This window comes from Merops nubicus, unplaced genomic scaffold (genome assembly GCF_000691845.1).
Source record: "Merops nubicus isolate BGI_N331 unplaced genomic scaffold, ASM69184v1 scaffold4099, whole genome shotgun sequence".
Lineage (NCBI taxonomy): Eukaryota > Metazoa > Chordata > Aves > Coraciiformes > Meropidae > Merops > Merops nubicus.
The window spans coordinates 19,567-24,777 of NW_008630026.1; positions in this window are offsets into that span (position 1 = coordinate 19,567).

Genomic DNA, 5,211 nt, shown 5'->3' on the forward strand with positions numbered 1-5,211 from the left:
CTGCAAGGTGCTGCAGAGGTCAACACAGTACACCTTGACTGCATCATCGTTTGGAAAGACACAGGTCAGCTCACCCTTGGATAAGAGCCCTCAAGAAGCCAAAAAGCTTCACCTAATAAAGCATAAGCATCAACTATAGGCCTTGCTGAGATGTCAATAGAGCTGCATCCAGCTGGCATCCTGTTTGGAGGATGGCAAGAGCTTTGCATCAGGACCTTCAGCCATTACAGAGCAGAGAAATGGTAACTCCTAAAGCTTTGGCTATATTTTATGCTCATCCACCTGCTTGTCATATGAATATCCCAGCTCCTTGCTGCAAGATAATAGCTCCCCAAACAGCAAACCAACCAAATTTGGCTTCTTACCAACCTGTGTCTCAATCCCATGTGGATTCTCTGATATCTAATCAAGGTTAGGTTCAAACACCAGCTTTATTTTCTCTTTTCTCCAGGCTATTTTTGGAAAATCTGTAGGAAACTACAGAACCATGAAACAGCCAAAGGATTGAAAAAAGAATACTAAAGTGGCATCAGTGGACAAAGACAGAGAAAAAAATTCACATGATCCTAATTCTCCCTAGAAAACCAGGCTAAAAATGGCAAGAGATGACACCGTGTGCCCATGGGGAATTCCTAGAAGACAGTAAATGAGTGAACCCAATGGGTTCTGGAGCCAGAGAAGAAGGAATCTAGTATCTCCTCAGCAGCTTAGGAAAATCTCATTAGCTTTGAGCACTCCTGGTGGCTTAGGAAAGATGGGAATCCCTCCAGGTGACTTTTGTCCACGTGGACTCAGTGACAGTGTCACCACAATGCCTCACTTTCCCCTTTAAAATCACCACTGAGCCACGGCCAAAACCTAAATCAAATAAACTTCCTTTGAAAAGAGATGGGATTGGAACAGCTGCTCAGGAAAGAACTCATTTCCTTGAAAAATCTCAAGAAAGGAAAACATTTCACTATTTTTTTTTTTTCATTTTAGAAGTTGTGGAGGTTTTTTAGTATTATTTTCCAAAGAAAAAGCCAAATTATTTTCACAGTAATTTTTAGCCTGTGAGAAAATCTTTGAAAATAATTCAGCACAAACTTGTTGACGTAATCCAGGGAGAATTGAGCAGAGCAGAGGTAATCCAAAGGTAACAGTTAAAACTCTTGACTGATCTGGGTTGTGGTGGTGATGAATTACCCAATACCATCTTTCATGGTGAGTGTTCCACCAGAAAATCAAAATCTGGAAGCTTTGAATAGGAGAAAAAGGAGAAAATCCCTAACAGTCCCTCAGAAATGGGTCTGCACCCCAGCACAAAGCACTCTGGAGACCTGCTCCCTTTCCTTTCATTTTTCACCTGCATCTTTTTGAGCTTGTTTGGGGGTTGGTGGGTTTGGTTTGTTTGGGTTTGTTTTCAGTTTCCATGAGATCTGACCTGCAGCTTCTCTCCAGAAGGATTTTCACTGGTTTAAGTTTCAAAAAACCCCCTTTTGCTTCCATAGTAGTAACATTTATGTGATTTTTTCCCCTCTCAGCTGCAGACAAACGTGATCCTTGTGAATGTTCCTAGACAGGAATGGCTGGTGCTTGAGCTGGGGAAGGACCAGACTTTGTTCCCAGGGCACAGGGAGGCTCCATGCCATGGGTGGCCCTCCCTAATCACAGCCCTCGTGGGGTGATACCAGAGGGGTGTGTCCCCTGCCTGCACCACCCAGTGCTGAGTCAGAAGATGGCATCTGCCAAGTGCAACCTCATTAAAACCATTCCTGGAGCCCCAACAGAGCGGAGGGAGCTCCTTGACCTTGGGAGATCTCAACCTGGAGGAGAAACAGCCTCTCCTGCTTCAAAGTGTGCTTGATGATGGCAAAGAATGTGCATCATAGAATCATAGAACATCTGGGCTGGAATCACCTCCAAAGGTCATCTAGTCCAACCCCCCCACCATCAGCAGGGACATCTCCAACTAGATCAAGCTGCTCAGAGCTTCATCCAGCCTGATCTTGAATGTCCCCAGGGGTGGGGCCTCCACCACCTCTCTGGGCAACCAATTCCAGGGATCTATAACCCTCAGACTGAAGAACTTTCTCCTCATGTCTGACCTAAATCTGCCCTTTTCTAGCTTAAAGCCATTACCCCTCATCCTGTCACTCCAAACCCTTGTGAATAGTCCCCCCCCTTGCTTTCTTGTAGGCCCCTCTCAGATATTAGAAGGTGGCCCAGAGATGACGTGGGCATTGTGCATGTCCTTTAGTGAATGAAGGGCGTTTGGGCCCCCATGGAGAAGTGGAAGGCAAGAGACTGGATTTCTTTCTAGAAGAGGTGCTATAATTTCCCAGGATGACTAAACTCAGGGCTGAAGCTGCCGAGGGGAGCTTTCTGAGCTGACCTCCTGGCCACAGAGCTGAGACACCCCAGCAAAAACCTGAAAGTCCACGAAATAAGGAGAAAGTTTCACCTGAAGAGCTGCAGCCCATGCACTTTGGTGTGGGTGGGGTGTCCAGGACGTAGGAAACCCAAACATTCCCTAGTCTCAGAGCCCACAGGAGCTGTGGTCCACCAGCAAGCCGGAGCTATATTGGGCATGGAGGTCACTGGGCTTCAATGCACTAATTGTTTAATTTACCGTTGTTATTAATAACGAGGATTAAGGAGGCTCCCCGGGAGAAAAAAAAAAAACCCATCCAAGTGTTTTCTTGGCTTCCATCTCGGGGCTGGAGCTCTAAATCCTGGCATTATGAGATCCCCTGACACTTACTCCTCGTCCGGAGCCGCCGGGAAAGGAAACGTTTATTCAGGCAGCCGATTGCCCCAGCGGGCCCTGAACAATGCAGGGGGAAGGAAAAGCTCCCCAGTCACACTCAGGGCAACGATTTCCCTCCCGTGGCACAGGAGCCGCTGCCTGATAATGGAGATTTATGGGTCCCTCTGGTGACCTCTGGAACAGCCTTCCTGCTGGAGAGCTTTACTCCCTCTCCCGAAGCCAGGTATGGGAGAAGGTTGAGGAAAGGATAACGGTGGATGGTTAGGCTGAGGAGGACATTGGCCCGTGGCTGGAGTGGCCTCGTGTGTGCTGAAGGACCTCATCTTCCTCTCTGAACGTACAGCTCCCCCAAGTGCCTCTGCCTAGACCTTGTCATAAGATCATAGAATGTTTTGGGTTGGAAGGGACCTTGAAAGATCACAAAGTCCAACCCCCCTGCAGGGAGCAGGGACATCTGCAGCTAGAGCAGGGTGCTCAGAGCCCCGGCCAACCTCCCCTGGGATGGTGCCAGGGATGGGGCAGCCACCACCTCTCTGGGCAGCCTGGGACAGGGGCTCAGCACCCTCAATGTAAAGAATTTCTTCCTTCTCTCTACTCTAAATCTCCCATTTTTAGTTGAAAACCATCATCCCTTCTCTTGGATAATATCAGTCTTGGGATCATTCAGCCCTTTTTATGAGTTGGGTCCATGGTGCTGACTAATGCTAATGACATTCTGCTTAATTCTTCATAAGACCCTACCTTTAGACCAAGCAGGAGCTTCTCACACAAGGACAGATCACAAAATCTCTCTGAATGACCAGGCCATTGGAGGGGATAGGTTGGGTCCTGTCCCTGTCCTGGTCATCAGCTTGCTGTGTAAAAAGAGATGTTTTTCCCCTCACACCTACAGTTTATGAGGACTGCAAGGTCCCCAGGGTAGGAAATGTCTCTTGTGAGTTGCACAACAGCCTCCTAATCTTGGGTGAGGCCTTGAGCATGCTAATGTTTGAAATACTTTCCACAATGGGACATTCAGTCCCCAGGGAGCTAGAAGCAACTCCTAAGTGGGGCACTGGGGTCTGGTAAGGAAAAACATTCTTGGATATGGCCTTTCATGCTCTTAGTCATTGGGAGTGGTCCTTCACATCCACCACCAGGTCTACAGAGGCCAACTGGTTCAGACAATGCAGGGTTCAACAAGAAGGCAGATCTGAGCACCTCCAGCCAGCCCACACCTACAGGCACTTTTTCCAGCATGGCTAGGACATGACAACATCTCTGACCAAGGACATGGTCCACCCAAAGTTCGAGTATTTTCACATTTCCAACCAGTAGAATCAGATTCCCTCTCGCAACCAAGTCAGCTGGAGATCAAAAGGGAGGTTGCTCAGGGCTTGAGGCTGAAGAGTGGCTTGAACTGCCTTAGAATCATAGAATAGTTTAGGTTGGTAAAAGACCTTTAGGATCATCAAGTCCAGCACTGCCAAGGCACCTCTAACCCGTGTCCCCCAGCACCACATCTCCATGGCTTTTCAATCCTGCTAGGGAGGGGAGCTCCACCACTTCCTTGGGCAGCCGTGTCTGGGTCTTTCCACCATCTCTGCAACTCCCAGCTCTCCCAGCCTGACAGTATGTCCCTTCCTAGGTCCACAAATACTGGGCTTGTTTGGACATTTCTCTAACAACCCTAAATCTGTTAACCTTGGAGAGATCATCTTGAATTCATAAACCTGATGGATCAGGACCCAAAAGAATGGTAACAGTAAAAGCACCTCTGAGAGAGATTTTGAATCCTTTGGTTCAGAACCAGCAACCAGTTCCTAAGTTCCTGTTCCTAAACTGTCCCCTAGACAGGGACAAAGAGCCCTCCCTATGCTGGTTTGGGTCAGACCCTGCTGCATCAGAAACCACAACAAGGTTGTCTACCTTCTTCTGCTCTCCAGACCCCTCCTGCCTTCACCCTCTCTGGGTGAAGAAGAATGGAAAGAGACTTCCATTAATACAGCACTGGAGTTTTGTTTACAGCTGGAGGGATATTTGATATCAACATTTCCCCTTCAAGAAGTGTCTTCTCAACCCAATGATGCAACTCAGCAAAGGAGAAGCTGTCCTTCAAACACGGCCAGGCACTTACAGGCTCTAAACATACCCTGAGAACAGTTTTTGCCTCAGAGAGGCAGTTTCCTAAAACAATTTGTTATGATAAGAGGTGAAAGCCACGATCCTGTGTATACACGAATGGACTCCCAGGGGCACTCAGAGCTGAGGCAAAGGACGTTGACGTCTCAGCCACATGGACACCCTGGGATCCCACCCAAGACACCCTCACCTTCTGCTTCAAGGAACAGCCACGACAGCGTGGCGAGCAGGCATTGCCATTCCCAGCTGCTCAGGGTGGTTTTTCCCAAATCCCAAGATGGTTTCTGTTAAAGAGTGACAGTGTGGAAATCATTCCTACAGCTCAAGGCTTTAGAGATCCT